This window comes from Artemia sp. Qi Xiang Cuo, chromosome 20 (assembly GCF_049724085.1).
Source record: "Artemia sp. Qi Xiang Cuo chromosome 20, ASM4972408v1, whole genome shotgun sequence".
Lineage (NCBI taxonomy): Eukaryota > Metazoa > Arthropoda > Branchiopoda > Anostraca > Artemiidae > Artemia > Artemia sp. Qi Xiang Cuo.
This window is the reverse complement of record NC_142813.1, coordinates 3,848,587-3,868,035: the sequence shown is the minus strand read 5'-3', so window position 1 is coordinate 3,868,035 and position 19,449 is coordinate 3,848,587.

Here is a 19,449-nt window from a genome sequence, read left to right as displayed (position 1 = left end):
TTTCGATATTAAAACAAAGAATTACAGATCTATATCTTGTTTAAGAAAAAAAAAAAAAAAAAAAAAAAAAAAAAAAAAAAATATGATGCCCTCATTTTTAAAATCATATCCCGAGAAGGGATATGATTTTAGATATTACTCATATCTACGTGCTTTTTATCAATTTTATCATCCATAAGTGCCATATAGTACTAAAAACGGCACTTTTGGTACCACTTCTTAAGTGGAAGAGTTTGGAAGAATAAAACGGTACCATTGCAATAATTATGGTCCAAAGCCCTTAAATGGAGGTTTTTATACCCCTCACATATACTCCTCCTCCAGACCCTCTTAGTAGGTTTCATAAATCTCCTACTCATCTTAAAAGTAAAAGATTAACTAAAACTAAAATCTTTTCAACTCAAAATCTACCAAAAATTAAGCTTGAATGATCAACAGTTTTTAATTGAAAGTTTAAACTTCACTCTGCGATGAAGCCTGTGTGCTAGTTCTAACGGCAGTAATTGAGGGGAAAAGACGTTAGTGCCCCCTTACTTTTTCACTCCTGCCTAGGTTTTGAAAAACACCTTTTTTTGGTCATTTCATTGGAAAAGATACCTTTTTCATTTGAAAAAATGGCGGAAACAACCGAAAGTACACTTTGTGGGAATATGCTATCAAGTCAAATTTATAAAAAGCGATTTGGTATAAATATAAGCTTTTAAATGAACCCTTGAACAGATCTCTTTTGTTACAGAAGCCTTCTAGTTTCTGTTAGTCAGTAGGTGATTTATTTTAAGTCCTGTCTTCCTTATGGCTTTTTCAGGCAAAGTCGGCCGAGTAAAAACAGCCTATTGCTCATCGAAAAACAAACGTTCGTGAAAAACATGTATTGTTTTGGGAAGTATGGATGAACTTCATGTTATAGACTGAAAGTTTTTCGTAGCTGTCAAGGTTGTTTGCAGAGAGGTGTCTTAACTCCCCTGGATCGGTGATAATTAGAAACTATATTAAAATAACTTTTCAACTGAAACTAAGGAGTGCTATTAAAACTTAAAAAGAACATACATTATTCCGTACAAATAAAGAAGATTATGGCAGCGTTGTTTCTACATTAAATTTTAATCAAAAACTAACAAAGACTAATTTTAAAAAACGAATTTTTTCCGAGGGAAGTAAAGAGCGAAGTTGAAACTTAAAATGAACAAAAATGATTCCTTCACATCCTATCTAACATATATCGATAAAACTAGTACAAATAAACCCACTAATTATGTTTCCCTATGTTTCTAGGATTATAGAAAACTAGCGCTAACACAAAAGTCAAGTATAAAAAACAGGAATATTGCTTTGGGAGTGAAAAGTGAGTATGTAGCCTGACAACAATAGACTAATCTGTAAAGTTTTTGTTGTCTTACACCAGTTACGACATCAGTAACTTTCAGAATACAGAAATATAGGATTGATTTATCAGGTAGCATTTTGGTCTCGCTAGCTATAATATCAATAGTGAATAATGTACAATCTTAAATTGTAAGAAATATGTTTAAGCATTACTTGAAATGAAGATCAAATAAAATATAATATGAACTCTGGAAATCCGGTTATTTCTCTCTATACAACAATAAATTTCAAGCTATGATAAAAATTCTAATGCTAGTCTGTAGTCCTAATACTATTAAGATGGAATTACTTCGAACTTGTCAACTAACTAATCATGACATGTCCTTTTCAGAACGAAAACGAGAACCAGTCATTGAACTGAGCCATTGTACAGAAATGATACCAAATCAAACCAATTTAAAACAAACCAACCATCCTAAAATACTTTATTTTTGTTCTGTAAAAAGTGTCCTTAATCAGTTTACTTTTACTGTACCAAAACTCCTATATTATGTTGTGTTTTGCGTAAAGCACCAGTTTTGTACAATCCAAAAATCATAGGGAAACATAATTAGTTGTTTTATTTGTCCTTGTTTTATTGATATATGTTAGATAGGATGTGAAGTAATAATTTTTGTTCGTTTTAAGTTTCAATTTTGCTCTTTACTTCCCTCGGAAAAAATTTGCTTTTTGAATTAATAACTGGCAATGGCGTTGTTTTTTACTAGATAATAATCAGCGAATGTTTGCATTACAGTATCATCTGCATCCTCTGTGAACTTTTTGGTTCATATTATTGGTCTGTTCCTCCAGTTCTTTTTCTGGCAAGTTCTAGATTTTGTTGTCCTTGTGTATCACTTCTCACTCCCTAAAGTGTCGTCATATTATCTGAAATGTCGTCATCAACTGGTTTTCCGATATCCCTTGTATTCTTTTACCCAAGACGTTCTTAAGTCTTTCCCATTATAATGTATTATCATTCCTGAACCAGCTGGAATGATTGCTTTTTCTTTTTTGCCTGTTTTACAAGGTATCAATGGTATCAATGGTTTTACCAGCCAAGAACCAACTGCGTTTTCATTTAAAGAACCAACTGCGTTTTCTCTTCTTTTACGCAGGCTGCTCTTTAAAGTGATTAATTGAAAAAAAACTTTCCACAAAACAAGTTTTTCAAAGAAAAGTAAAGAGCTCCATTAAACCACAAATGTGCAAAAGTAAAGTCAAATAATCTTCCGAGCGTCAAACTACCACAAATCACCATCAATAAATAAATGAAAACCAAAACAAACATAAATCACAACAAATAACCGAGTCTAACTCAAAAATAGGAAAAATTACATAACTAGGGCTGACAACTCCCATGATTTCTCAAAAACAAACCATAACTTGCACTTAACTGAAAAAAAAAAACAAATGGCCGGGGATTGTAGGTTTAATATACATATGCTGATATTAATTCCTTAAAGTTTAAAATAAATTTTATTTAATAGAGTCAAGAAAGCAAAAACCTTTAAAATGTGTTTTGTTTTATTAGGGGAAATGGTAGGCGTGAGTGGGCTGGTTGCCCTCCAATTAGTTTCGACTATTAAAAAGGGAACTAGAACTTTCAATTTCCAATCGAATGAGCCCCTTTTGAAGTTTCTACGACAACTCCTTCTATACGAAGTGATCAGGTCTAAAAAAATTAAATGAATGAATGACTATGAAAAGAGAACTAGAACTTTCAATTTCCAAGCGAATGAGCCCCTTTTGAAGTTTCTACGACAACTCCTTCTATACGAAGTGATCAGGTCTAAAAAAATTAAATGAATGAATGACTATGAAAAGAGCACTATAACTTTCAATTTCCAATCGAATGAGCCCCTTTTGAAGTTTCTACGACAACTTCTATACGAAGTGCTCAGGTCTAAAAAAATTAAATAAATGAATGACTATGAAAAGAGCACTAGAACTTCCAATTTCCAATCAAACGAGCCCTATCAAAAGATCATACGACAATCCATTCCCTAAAAACCTCATATGCCCCCAGGAAGTAACCTACAGCCCTTGCCCCAGGGCTCTGGTGGGTTTTGTCAACCCTGGAAGTTTTGTTATATGTTCATTGGACTACTTTAACAAAATGACTATCTTACAATTTTGATCACATATGTTTGGGGAAAGAGGGTGTCAGGAGGGGGTCTCTATAAGAACAACAAATAAAAAAACAGAAACATAATAGAACAGATAGATAATCTCTATAAATTCAGAGCAGCCTAATATTAAAAATTCAGTCTTATACACTTATTAATTATACCATACATTCCATAAAAACCTTATATGCCACCAGGGCATAACTTACAAGTCTTGCCTAAGGGCTTTGGTAGGTTTTTGTCAATTCTGGAGTCTTTGTTACATGTTTTTTGGACTATTTTTAAAAAAAATAGCAATATCTTAATTTCGATCAGATACGTTTTGGGAAAGGAGGGTGCCAGGGGGGGGGTTAGCTACCCTCTATCACTTTTCACTTTTAAAAAAGAACTAGAACTTTATATTCCCAACTAATGAGCCTCCTCTAAAGTTTAAACAACCACCCTTCTGTAAAAATATATATGCCTTCATGGCATAGCTTACAATCCTTGCCCCCAGGTTCTGAGGGCCTATTTTAACCCCGAAGGACTTGTTATATGATCCTCAGACTATTTTGAACAAAATGGCTATGCCAATTTTCTATCGAATGTATTTGAGGAAAAGAAGATGTGAGGGTCAGGGGGGGGGGGGGTAGTTAGGGCACTAGAACATCTGGTTTCCAACTGAATAATTCATGTCTGAAGTTTATACGATATACGACCACCCTTTCTACAAAAACCTTAAATGTTAACAATGGGCAACTATCATATCTTATAGCCTTTGCCCTGAGGGCTGTTTGACATAATTACTGGACATTTCAAGTATACTTAACAATATGGATATCTCAGAATTTTGATTGAATGTGTGCGGGTAAATGATGGCCGTGGAGGGGGTGTTGGTTGCCTTCCTATCACTTTGGACTATTAGAAAGGGCACTAGAACTTGCAATTTCCCATGAAACGAGCCCCTTTTGAAGTTTTTACAACAACTCCTTCTGTACACAGTACCCGGGTCTAAGAAAAATAAAATAAAGTGTGCCCGCATTGCTCTTTACTTAGGCAGCTCTATTGCGCTGCCTATGATTTACTCACTTAGTTTTAGTATGACGTCATTTATGGTTCAATACAACCATATATCACGTCATTCTTGTTATATCTTCTTGTACATAAAGAAAAAGTTTTTGTCAAATTTTTGTTTAATTTCCAATGTTATGTTTTATTGCTTACGATAAGCAGGTAGGTATGTCAGTTTCCTTACAAATGAGCCCTTAAAAATATTTCTGTTTCGTTTCAGCACCCAACTAGAGGCGACAAAAGAAAAGAGGTAAAAAAAAAACATATATATATATCACTGCATCCTATGTGAAAAAGTGATTTTCCTTATTGCTCAGGATGGGAGACTTCTCCTAAATGGAACTTTCGTCTATATTGGTTCCAATGGTGCAATTTTGATTTTTAGTTTGGCGAGAGATAATTCTTGCTGTCATACTTAAGGGAGGTTGAGCTGTGTTTTGTGCCCCTTTCATAAAACATTATCTAAAATTATTTCAAGCTATAACTATGTAGACTGAACATTTTCTGGATATAATAACACTTAAACAAGTGCTTTCAAAACTATTAAATAGTAGGGGAATTAAGGAATTGTTTGGAGGAGGCCGAACAGTCCATACAAAAAGTGTGGCTGAAGTTCATTTTTTTTCTTACACATTTTCATAAGCCAATCATATTGTTCCTTAAACGAATGTCTGAAAGGGAAGAAAATAACCCAATCTTTTTACCCATTGTTATATTTGTCATCACTGTGATGTCAAATTTTGAGCAAGTAAAAAGAACAAAACCTATTGGTTCTATATTATGAAAATTTAAGCCTATATATAAAGAATAATGTGGGAGTCACAAAATTTTTACAAGTAACTTCTCTGTTTCCGTGTGGTTCAGAGGTGTGGAGAATTCATTCGTATAGGTTTTACGTCTAATCCACCTTTTTATTACTTGATATCAAGGAAAACGTATAAAAACACAAAGATTAAACAACGTACAAGGAACTCGTGGACTCCAGCCAATCAACTTAAACTTTGTAAATGCCCAAATACCCAAGAGTCCCAGACCTGTATAAATAGTTTAAAAATATAAACCTTGAATACCTAATCGGTTTAATGTCTTATAATTTTGTTTTGTATTTGACTGACAAAAACTGTAGAGTATGAGCTCTTTTCCTAGAGAAAGTTGTAGATAGTGTTGCATAGGCACATACTCTAGATGCTCTTCCTGGGAGCAGTGTCGTTACTAGCCAAAATGTTTGGGGGGGCAAGATATTTTACCGACTGGCTGGTCATTTTTACCGACTGTATTTTGTTAACAATTAGGATAATGTCCGTTTCGAACACAACACGTAAAATCACTGCACAAGTCGGTAAAACCGCTGCACTTACCAACCGAGGTTTAGATTTCTGTACATATGATGTCATCTATTTTACCAAATTTAACCATCTATAAGTAGTGGCACCATCTACAAAATCACGGCAGGAGTCGGTAAAACTGCTGCGTTTACCGACCACGTTCGAAATTCTGAAGATGATATGTCAGTATTTTCTTGGTCTTAATTGAACCGAACAAAGAATTTAGCGGCGTCGGAAAACTTGTGGCACAAGGCCGAATCATATACCGAATCATTTTTTTTTACCGAGTGACCAAAAACATTGGGGGGGGGGTCCCCCATACGTGACGGCCTTGCCAGGGATGGACAATAGATTTTTGTGTGGAGGGGCAGGGATTGATAAAATGTTTATTCGATAAAATAAATAAGAAGTGCCCAAAGATAAAGGAAACACTACGATATCGAGAGGAAGGGGAACTAAGCACCCCTCTCACAGATATGTCCCTGGTGCTGTAGGTGAATAATTGAATTTCAAGATTTGTTACCCAACATTTCGTTGCTTTAAATCAAGGGCTGAATGTAAAAGCATGAAGATAAAGTCTTCGTAGAAAAAACTACTGAACCGGCTCCCAAGCAACTCAAGCCTGGTTTAGCTCAACCTCATGCAATTAAACCATTGTTTAACTCAACCCCTGCTTAACGCAACCCATGTGCAACGCATTCCATTAAAATCAACTCCCAAGCAATACTACTACCCCGTGCAACTCAACACCCATTCAATCCAAGCCCAATTACATTCAACCCTAGCTAATTAAAATGCTGAACCAGGTTATATTAGGTTGAATGGGTCGAGTTGAACGGGGTTAAGTTGCAAGGAGTTGATTTGAATAGAGCTAAATTCGATGGAGTTGAGTTAAACAGGGAGGGGGTGGATGGAGACTGATTTGAACGAGGCTGGGTTAAACTGGTTGAGTCGAACGGGGCTAAGCAGGTGTTGAGTTACACGCATTTTTGATTAATCCAAACTTTGATTAATCAAAAAAGTCATCCGAGGCTTAATTTTCTATCTTTCGGCATTGTATCAGATTGTCTCTATTTGTGGAGCATAAATGCTCCGCAGAGAAAATGATGACTCCACATTTTCAGAGAAAATGATGACTAGTACTGCACGCAAATCATTCGAATCAGCATATTTTGAACTAAGCATGTAGACAATAATTTATTTCAAAGCGCAGGGGCAGACACATACGCATGATTTCTTTTTTTTTGGGGGGGGGGGGGGGTTGAGGTGATAGTAAAGAGAAACAACTGACAGCTTGAATAAAAATCCCCAGAAATTCAGAAAAATATAGGATTTTTAGGGGGCCCAAGACCTCTCTCTTGCCTATGTCCCTGGGAGGGAGCCCTCCTAAGACAAAATACCTGCTAAGTCTCAGTTTCAAAAACAGTTTTACAACAAAGATGCAAGTACAATAAAACCGTAAAAGAAGCCAGTCATTTATGAAATGAAAAAGATTTCTAGTTTTATTATCATGCTATATTTTGAATAAACTACGCACTCAAGATTCACCAACAACTCATACTCGCTGAGGAAGCTCAGCTCACCAGCAATTACTACCAATGTTTTCTATGGGTTGGCTGAAATACGTTTGAAAACCATTTGAAAAGCGTTTAAAATACGTGATAAAAACCGTTAGCTAAATTTTTGTGACTGAAAACACGCCTCTTGTCATACCACTATAATCAAGAAGATAATCTTAATGGTGCTTAATGAGAGCCTTACATAGATACTTCATATTCCCATCTCACTGCCTTAGTAGGGTACCTTTTTTTAATCTACGTCCCCGGAACCACCGTTCCCTGCCTGAATTCATACCAGAAGATATATAAAAGGGATTTATAAAAGGGACCTATACTACTATTTAAAATGTATTTTTAGCCGTTTACTCGTCGCTAGAACAACAATAGAAGCAATTTTGCGTTGTTAATTTGATGGTCTCTTTGTTTAAAGTCTTGTTTGTGACTGTTCGCTTTATTGTCCCATCTATACCTCTAGACTGTATCTAAAACTAACATAAAATAAAAATTGGATTATTATTTTATGCTCCTTATTATTTTATTATTATTATTATTATTATTTTATTATTATTATTATTATTATTATTATTATTACTATTATTTTATTATTTACTATTATTATTATTTTTATTATTTATTATTATTATTATTATTATTATTATTATTATTATCATTATTATTATTATTATTGTTATTATTATTATATTTTATTATTATTATCATTATTATTTTAATTAGTTTCCTTATTTTATCCTCCTTTTCACCATAAGAGTCAAGACCATGACAATGGATCCCACCCCCTAATGGACACGTGTATAGCCTAATGGACATATGCATGGTATAAACGGACAAGATCCGATAAAAGTTTTGATTTTCAGATATTTCTTGGGAAAAGTTAAAAAAAACTTAAAATATACCTTTTCCATTCCTAATAAAAATACAAAATAACATGAAATCACCTAAACTACCAAACGCAATACTATTAATAAATAGGCAAGAGTCCATAGAATAATGGCTAGTGTGAGAATCGGAAGGTAATGATCATTTCATCATTTCGGTAACTTCTTGTTAGTTAAAGTAGGACACCTCAAGACAAACACAAATTAGTAATTCACTTTAATAAATAATAACCCTGTGGTTTTGCTTAGTAAAAGAGAAACTTCATGCGATTGAAGATTTAGTTTTTTCATTTTCACGTAAAATAGTTCTGTTATAGTAAAAAATACATTAGAAAACTGAATGTATACGAACCTGGAGACTTAATTTTTTCCTTTTTTTTTGGGGGGGGGGAGGGAGGGTGGAGGAGATAAACCTGCCCGGAGAATATCTTAACTGTCTTAAAGATTTTTTTGGAGCACATAGAATGATTGAAAAATTTTCACGAATCTGAATTTTTGAAATCACAAATTTTTGGAATCATTAATATTTTGTTGACCTGAGTCTTAAATTTTGAATCTCGGGAACCTCAAGCTGGAGTTTTCGAAGCACTTTTGTTTCTATTTTCTTTTTTTAACGCCTTATTCTGCTTTAACATGTTTTGACAGCCCCAAATTTTTCAAAAATCGATAATAATTTTCAGACTTTGATATATTGTAGATAAAGTTTAAAGAGAAGAACAGTGTAGTTTTAGCAAGCGGGGAGAATGCGTCGACCAAATTTTCACTCTCAGATTAATAATTGAGAAGTACCTGAGTCATCAAACCCCTTTGGTTCTCAGTTGCTATAAAATAAAAGTTCAAAATAGGGATAAAATCCTTTTTAATAGACAGTGTATAGAAATTCACAAAAATACCATTTTGTTTTTGTTTTTGCTTAGTTTTACTACTGATGACGGTCACTGTCAGGGTTGCCACCGTCAGTAGGATTTTACTAGATCTAGTAAAAAAAAAAAACTAGTAAATTTAGAGGATCTAGTAAATTTCCCGAAATCTAGTAAAAACTAGTAAGAAGTCATGACTTATAGTAAACAAAACTTTTTTTTTATTTTCCATGAATTCAGGGGAAAAAATTATCGCAAACATATGACAATTTGCAATTTTTGCTTGTTAGTCTCAGAGACAAACAAGCAGTCACCTATTTTCATAAACGAACACTTCACTTCCGGCGTTCAAAGGACGACAATCAGTTTTCTGTGTACCAAATCTTACCAACTAAAAATGAAGCTATAATGACGCTTGGATTTGTGATGATTGGGGATCTTTTGGAATCAAAACAAAAGCCACTCAAAACAAAAACCAACCAAGGTGATTAGGTGAATCTCCTCAGTTTGAAAAATTTTATTGAGTAAAAAGGAGCCAGCTGAGATAAATTAAAAGTAAGTATATATATATATATATATATATATATGATATATATATATATATATATATATATATATATATATATATATATATATATATATATATATATATATATATATATATATATATATATATATATATCCAAAAAAAGGATTTTTGAACTTGTAGGTTTCCGGAATTTTTAATCATACTATGAAAACGAAAGAAAAAGGAAAAGAGAAAAAAAGAAGAAAAGAGGAAAAAAGATTGTGAAAATCGTATTGATTATACTCCTATAGTAAAAATCGATGCTTGATGGTGCGCAAAAATTTTTTTTCAGCATTTAGTAAAAACAGATGCGATCTAGTAAATTTTTTCTCTCCGATTTAGTAAATTCTTCCAGGTCAGGGTGGCACCCTGGTCACTGTACATGTGACCAAAATATCTGGTATTTTTTGTGAATTTCTATACACTGTCTATTAAAAAGGATTTTATCCCTATTTTGAACTTTTGTTTTATCGTCATGGAAAGGCAGTGTGGTCTCCGAAAATTATCTGGTTCTCAGCTTTATAGATTATGAGCAACCGTTTGATTCAGCTGATAGAAGTCTGCAAACCAAGATTAGAATGTTAGAAGCTGCAGTGATGACAGTGGTGAAGTTTGGTTCTGAAGCATGGGCACTCCAAATAACGGAAGAGGATGTGCTAGATGTTTTCCAGAGAAATTGCTTACGGATTGTTCTGGGTACCCGGCTGACTGACAGTATTTCACACAGTAAGCTGTACGAAAAGTGTGGTTCAATACCGCTTTTCTAGGGCTACCATAAGAGAAAGGATAAGATGGCTAGGACAAGCTCTAGGGACGAAGGAATAAAGATTGCCAAAGATTGTCCTTGTCGGCCAACCATATAGAGCCAAACTAGAAGGAGGGCGTCCCCAGATGGGGTGGGAGGATGTAGTGAGAAAATATCTTTAGAAAATGAGAACTTTATTGGAGAGTGTAAAGAGGCAGGCTTTGAATAGATTAGGCTTTGAAATTTTATTCTTAGGAACGATTTCAATTTTCATTTAGAGATTATGAACGATTGACTATTGTAAAATTTGCTTTCGCTACTTTCAATATAGAATTAGAAAGTAAGATTGGAGTCTTACTGGAGAGGACTTTATTAGACATACTACTTTTTGGGCATAGCACTATAAATCTTGCTACAAAACCACGATTAATCGGGTACCTCCCACCTAGATATGGCCCCGAAGGATACCCAAATATATTTTTTATTTTCCTTTACCATTTCTAATATATTTTTTAGTCTTTTTTATTCAAAACTAATTACTAAATATTTTCATTTAACTTATTTTTTAATATATCTCTTTAGTTTTCTTTACCCTTTCCCTTTTGTTGGGGTCGTAGAACCCACTAGGGATATGTATGGTGTTAAATTTTGTATTTTTGTTACTCTTCGACTTTGTTAATTTCAAAGCCTGCACTTTTTGGGTGCACATATGGTAATATATGACCATATATGACCATATATTACCATATGACCATATATTAATATATGACCATATATTACCATATGGTAATATATGATGGTGTTATCAAGTTGATAACACCTTAAAAGTCGAGAAGTAATTTTTTCTCATTTTCTCCAGAGTTTCAAAGGCTTGCCCTGACTTAAATGAAATACAAGCATCAAGAGGTTCTCTAAGTAGACCTAAGAATCGTTACATTCGATTCCTAGACATCTTGCTAGACGAAACTCATTCCTTCGATCATTATATTGACCTGATTTAGATGAAAGTTTCCAGAAGTCTTGGAATCCCTAAAAAGCTCAAACATATATTTCCAGGGTTGATTCTTAGAATCTCGTTCTATAGCCTAGTTCAGTCTTATGTTTCATATGGTTCTGTTATTTGGATGTCAACATTTCCCTCGTCTCTGATGCTACTTTCAAAACGTTATGATAAAGCAAGGATTCTTATTAAGGAAGCTAATCGATCTTCACTTAAACTCTTGCTTGATTTGAAATCTCTCTATTTTCTTTCTTGTTCTTCTTTCATCTTTTTACCGTTGCACGGCCACCTTCCTGCTACTCTATGTAATAATATATCTTTTGTTTCTGATCAGTCTCCACACTTCCAGCAATTTACAGATTCCTCATACTCCATCAGTGAGGTCTGACTTCAACCCTCTGACAACTTGCAACAGGATTTGGAACACGCTCCCTGTGTCTGCACGAAGCTGCCACTCGTTTGGTATGTTCAAAAATCATGTTAGGGATTTTCTAGCTAGTAACTAAGTTTTTTTTTCGCTCTTGTATTGAGTCTCTTAAAGGTGTGAATGTATGATGTTGAAAAAGTTTTTGTTTTTTTTGTGTATTTGTTTCATTTTTGCTTCTCCCCTGTTTTTTTCCTGGCCATAGAGCCTTAGGGAGTTTATATTGAAGTGTATTTTGTTGAGTTTATTGACTGAATAAACCCCCCCCCACGAAATATTTGTCCTACTCGTAAAAACTTCATGAATATAAAAACAATATTTGATACGATTTTTCAAATCTTTTTTTGGTAGATCCCCCCGTCCCCAATAAAAAAATCCTGGATATGGCTCTGTTCCTGGGATGTACTCCAATTCAACAGGTTAGGGCGAAAATAAAAGTTTAGGCTCAAATTTGATGACAGGCTAGGCAAGGCCGTACCCAGGATTATTTTTCGGAGGGAGTTTTACTCGAAAAAAAATTTTCGGGGGGGGGGGGTTTACACAAAAAACCTCAAAAAACGCATTAAAAATTTGTTTATATCAATTTATGTTACGTTTTTACGAGTCAGACAAAAATTTCAGTGGGGGGGGGGTTCAAACCGGGTAACCCCCCCCCCCTGGATACGGTCCTGAGGCTAGGCCTTTAACTCTCCAAATTAAGTATACTTTTCTGAACACTTATGTCTAACATATTCAGACAGATGGAGGATATCTTGACTATCAACCGACGTTAATTGAAAAAATGACGAATTTGGCTTCCCTCTAGATATTAAAAAAAGAAGTTTGCTCCTCCCACATCTAAATGTTTGTGAATTGACGCCACTGCAAAGATACAATACTATTGAAGCTCCAGACTTTTAAATTCATTGTGAAAGTATAAGCAAAGATCTGTTCTCTCTTTTGTCGGATTATTTATTAATTAATGTGTGTTTCTCTCTCCACTTAATTTTTTGATAATTCTTCTTATTTTTGACAAGCACTTGTTTTTGGCTAATTTAGTAATGTTGTTAAATTGCAAACATCCTTTTATATACGAATTTCGACGCGAAGCCAAAACTCAGCATTTAATTGGCCACGAGATACCTTTCCAGTGACTGTTTTGCGTTTTGTCAATTCTAAAGCCAAGTTAATTTCCCCCTCTCTCGCAAAGTATATATTAGAAATAAAAAGCTTATGCAAAAAAAAAAAAACAAAAAATTTAACAAACTTAAAAAAATCTGAGGTCTTTAAAAGGGGGTGCCATCTATAAATCTCTTTTGATAGAAATTTAAAGAAAAGTTCCTTAAAACAAAACAATGCTACATAAATGCAAATACCATAACAATTGACATAAGTTCCGGATCTTTCAGTTATGCTTAACAAAATAGCTGTCTCACAATTTTGATTAAATAAAAAAAAATTTCAACTGAAAGTAAGGAGCAACATTAAAATTCTGAACGAACAGAGACTATTCCGATACGAAGGGTTGGCTCCCCTCTTCGATACCTTGCTCTTTACGCTAAAGCTTTTAAAGCACTGTTAAAAGCTTCATATTCTAATTAATCGGCCCTTGTGTTTCAGGAGCAGCTCTTAAAAAACTGGGACAAAAAAAATAAACTTTAGCGTAAAGAGCAAGGCATTGAGAAGGGGGAAAAACCTTTCATATACGGAATAATCTCTGTTAGCTTTGATTTTTAATTCTGTTCCTTACTTTCAGTTAAAAAACTTGTTTCTTTTTCATTTAGTTTCTGATCGTTTTTCAAATAATACCGTTAAATCTGGCTCATCCTCAATGGAAAACCCCCCTCATGAGAAACTCCCCCGTGAAAATTTTTTATCAAGTAAAATACACCTCCCCCTATGAAATTCCATCCGGACAGTTCCATCCTAGCGTAAAATCCCTCCCCCGTAAAGTTTATTGCGGAAGATTTAGCCTGAAAAATTCTCGTTAGCATGCTTTCATTTGAAAAAGACTTTAATTTCTAATCGTCTTCTCAATCACTCCAGAAATCCCACCTTCCGTAGAAATTTCTTCCCATAAATCCAAACACGCTGAAAATTGCCCCCAGATAATTCCTCTGGAACATCTCCACTTGCACAATTGAGTTGGCAAAGAGAAAGCAAGACAAATAAAAGAATTTCGTATAGGAATTCTGTCAAATACCTCCAGTGTAAAATTATCCCTATAAATTGTACCCCCCCCGTAAATTTCCTTCCCCATGAAAAATTCTCTCAATGCAAACCCACCCCCAGCACAAATCCCCCCCCCCCGAATTTTTTTTTTGTACTTCCCAACAACAAATACTAAGCGTAAACAATGGGCAAATTTCACAACTTACAGGCCTCTCTCAACGGACTGTGGGGGGGGGGGGGGAGGTCAAGTTGCCCCTAAATACATAATTTCTGGATCTTTCAAATATGACAAACAAAATGGTTATCTCAGAATTTTGATCGAATAGCTTATGAAAAAAGGGTGTTGGAGGGGGCTAGTTGCCTTCCAAGTTTCTTTGGTCACTTCCGTTAGAATGCATCCCCTCCCAATCTTCTAGGACTATTATTCCGATACTATCATCCCTGGGAAAAAACAGTTCTTGGTGACTAACTGTAAGTAAGAAGCGACCCAGCTCAATAGTAACCGAAACTCTCAAAAACGGAATTTTAATACCAATAAATATATCAAAGGAATTGGCTTATTATGCTGATTTCAAATATATAAGTTTCAATAAGTTTAGTCCTACCCATTAACAGGTAGGAAACTGAGAAAATTTACCCGATTTTCGAAAAACGGGGAATCACCCAATAAAAGTCATTGAATCTTAATGAAAATCACACCATCAGATTCAGCATATCAGAAAGCCCTGTTGTAGCCGTTTCAAGCTCCTATCTGCAAAATATGGAATTTGTATTTTTTGCCAGAAGAAAGATCACGGATACGTTTTGATGTATCTATTGGCATCAAAATTCTGTTTTTAGCGTTTCGGCTACTATTGAACCGAGTCACTCCTTACTTACAGTTTGTTACCACTAACTGTTTGATTGGATGTGTTTTGGGAAGTGATGTGTGTTTGCGTTTGTGGGGGGGCATGTTGCCCTATAATCACTTTTGACTCTTGAAAAGGTCATTAGAGCTTTCAACTTCAATAAAAACCTTATATGCCCCCGGGGTATAGCTAACGACCCTTGCCCCCACGCTCTGGGGGATTGTGTCAGTAGAGTGCTAACTTATACTTTGCTTGAAGCTATAGGAATTCCCATGCTATTTGCTTGAAGCTATAAGAAAACATTTCCAGAGCATGTATCTATGGTATTTGGGTAGATTACGTTCCTTCCAATGTTATTGGGACCTCTACACGTGATTAAAAACATGTTTTGAAACTATAGTCAAGGGTGTATAAGATGATCAGACTGGTCTTTTGCTATTGATATCAATTGCGCATGAAATTAGACAAAAACCGTACAAAAAAACCTACGCCTGAGGTACTATAGTATCACATGAACATTGCAAAAAGCTGGCAAGGTATAATGCAGTCTAACATATTTTGAGAGTATTATCGGAATTATATAACTCAACGCATTGTAAAAAGCGACCAATCCTTTACCTACAAAGTGGCCAAGCATTTTTTGCTTGCCTTTCCTTGGTACCTTTCCAAGCGAGCGGGGATTCCCTACTAGTTCCTACACACTGCAAAAAGCAAGATATTTATTATAAATTTGGAACAATATCAATCTATTGAAGTGGTTAACGATAACAAACCTGTTTTCAACCAGATGAGTTTTTGAAAGTAAATTTAGCATGGCGTGTTTTATTTTTTTATTTTTATTTTTTTGATAATTGGCATTTTTGTATGATAACAGACACCATTCATGGCGACTATAGCTCTTAAAACTAGGGGTTTAGCATTTGCGATTTGATCCTATTAAGGTGAAAAAAAAGGTTTAGCCTTTACGAATACTTCGATGTGTTCTGTATAATACACAAGTGATTTTTGAACAGGGTTGTCAGTTTAAAATGAGTCTAACGAGGGCTTGTTAACTCAGGCAATTTGTTATAAATTTGGGACAACATAAATCTATGAAAATGGTTAATAATGATAGAATGACATTGCGAGTTGACCTAGCTTTACCTCATCCATGTGTTCTGTATAATACGCAAGTTGTGTTTGAACAGTGTTGTCAGTTTAAAATAGGGTCCAACATTATAGTATACTGAAAAGTTGATACTAAGAGAGATGTAGATGGCAAGAAAATAATTTTTATAAAGAAATTCAGAACAAACCTTAGAAATCCTTGCAAATCAAGTAGTAAGGTGTATGTGAGTACGAGCCATCAAGGATCATAAGCACCAATGACCCTAACCAGAAGAGACATCAAACCCCCAAAGGTCTCCTATCCCCAAACTCGAAGGGTGCCCCCGCCCATCCAACTTTTTGGCCCCCTCTCCCCCTTTTTTTTCTATTTTTTTTCTTTTTTTTGGCAATTGACAATTTTTCTGATAACAAGTAACATTCCTTACGATCGTAGCTTTCAAATGTGAAACTTAAGTCTATTTTTGGATCGAAAAATAAACTATTTCTGTAAAATCTGAGCTAATAAGTGTTTTTGACCGTATACTTTAGTTTATTTTAAGAGAACTATGGAAAATACAATTCTCTGGTTCAAATGTGAAACTTAAATCCATTTTTGGATCGAAAAATAAAACTATATCCGTAAAATCTGAGCTAATAAGCGTTTTTGACCGTAAACTCTAGTCTTTTGTAAGAAAATTATGGAAAATACAATTCTCTGGTTCAAATGTGAAACTTAAGTCCGTTTATGGATCGAAAAATAAAACTATTTCCGGAAAATCTGAGCTAATAAGGGTTTTTGACCGTAAACTCTAGTTTTTTTTTTGTAAGAAAATTATGGAAAATACAATTCTCTGGTTCAAATTTGAAACTCAAGTCCATTTATGAATCGAAAAATAAAACTCTTTCTGTAAAATCTGAGCTAATAAGGGTTTTTGACCGTAAACTATAGTTTTTTTTGTAAGAAAATTATGGAGAATACAATTCTCTGGTTCAAATGTGAAACTTAAGTCCAATTTTGGATCGAAAAAATAAACTATTTCTGTAAAATCTGAGCTAATAAGGGTTTTTGACCGTACACTATTGTTTTTTGTAAGACAATTATGGAACATACAATTATATGGTTCAAATGTGAACCAGAACCTTAAGTCCATTTTTGGATCGTAAAATAAAATAATTCCGTAAAATCTGAGCTAATAAGAGCTTTTGACTGAAAACTCTAGTTTTTTGTAAGAAAATTATAGAATTTACAATTCGTTGGCTCATAGGTGAAACTTAAATCCATTTTTCGTTAATTCTCAGAGAGAATAAATTCGTTATCAACATCCTTTGTCAAATACATTAAATAAAATTGACAAAATCTAAATTTCAGAATGAATAAATTCTTTAAAAACATCCTTTATCAGATATGGCAGATAAAATTGACAAAATCTAAGTATCAGAGTGACTAAATTTTTTTTATCAACATCTTTTGCCAAATACATCGAATAAAATTGATAAAATATAAGTGTTAGAGTGAATACATTTTTTTATCAACATCCTTTGTCAGATACATCAAATAAAATTGACAAAATCTAAATTTCAGAATGAACAAATTCATTATCAACATCCTTTGTCGGATATGTCGGATAAAATTGACAAAATCTAAGTATCAGAGTGAATAGTTTTTTTTAACAACATCCTTTGCCAGATACATCGAATAAAATTGATAAAATATAAGTGTCAGAGTGAATAAATTTTTCTATCAACATCCTTTGTCAGATACATCAAATAAAATTGACAAAATCTAAATTTAAGAACGAATAAATGCTTTAAAAACATCCTTTATCGAATATGTCGGATAAAATTGACAAAATCGAAGTATAAGAGTGACTAAATTATATATCAACATCCTTTTCTCGGATACATAGGATAAAATTGACAGATTCTAAGTGTCAGTGTGAATAAATTTTTCTTTTATCAACATCCATTGTCAGATACATCAAATAAAATTGACAAAATCTAAATTTCAGAATGAATAAATGCTTCTACAACATCCTTTATCGGATATGTCGGATAAAATTGACAATATCTAAGTATCAGAGTGACTAAAATTTTTTATCAACATCCTTTTCTCGGGTACATAGGATAAAATTGACAGAATCTAAGTGTTGGTGTAAATAAATTTTTTTTATCAACATCCTTTGTCAGATACATCAAATAAAATTGACAAAATCTAAATTTCAGAAAGAATAAATTCATTATCAACATCCTTTGTCAGATATGTCGGATAAAATTGACAAAATCTAAGTATCAGAGTGAATAAATTTTTTTTAACAACATCCTTTGCCAGATACATCGAATAAAATTGATAAAATCTAAGTATCAGAGTGACTAAATTCTATATCAACATCCTTTTATCGGAAACATAGGATAAAATTGACAGAATCTAAGTGTCAGAGTGAATAATTTTTTTTATCAATATCCTTTGTCAGATACATCAAATAAAATTGACAAAATCTAAATTTCAGAATGAATAAATTCCTTATCAACATCCTTTGTCGGATATGTCGGATAAAATTGATAAAATCTAAGTATCAGAGTGAATAAATTTTTTTCATCAATATCCATTGTCAGATACATCAAATAAAATTAACAAAATCTAAATTTCAGAATGAATAAATGCTTTAACAACATCCTTTATCGGATATGTCGGATAAAATGACAAAATCTACGTATCATAAGATAAAATTGACAAATTCTAAGTGTTAGAGTGAATAGAATTTTTTTTTATCAACATCCTTTGGCAGATACATCGGATAAAATTGACCAAATCTAAATTTCATAATGAATAAATTCATTATCAACATCCTTTGTCGGATATGTTGAATAAAATTGACAAAATCTAAGTATCAGAGTGAATATTTTTTTTTCAACATCATTTGTCGGATATGTCGGATAAAATTGACAAAATATAAGTGTCAGAGTGAATAAATTTTTTTTTATCAACATCCTTTGTCAGATACATCAAATAAAATTGACATAATATAAATTTCAGAATGAATAAATAGTTTAACAACATCCTTTATCGGATATTTCGGATAAAATTGACAAAATCTAAGTATCAGAGTGACTAAATTCTATATCAGCATCCTTTTCTCGGATACATAGGATAAAATTGACAAATTCTAAGTGTTAGAGTGAATAATTTTCTTATCAACATCCTTTGTCAGATATATCAAATAAAATTGACAAAATCTAAATTTCAAAATGAATAAATTCATTATCAACCTCCTTTGTCGGATATGTCAGATAAAATTTACAAAATCTAAGTATCAGAGTGAATATTTTTTTTAAAAAATCCTTTGCGAAATACATCGAATAAAATTGATAAAATATAAGTGTCAGAGTGAATAAATTTTCTTATCAAAATCCTTTTTCAGATACATGAAATAAAATTGACAAAATCT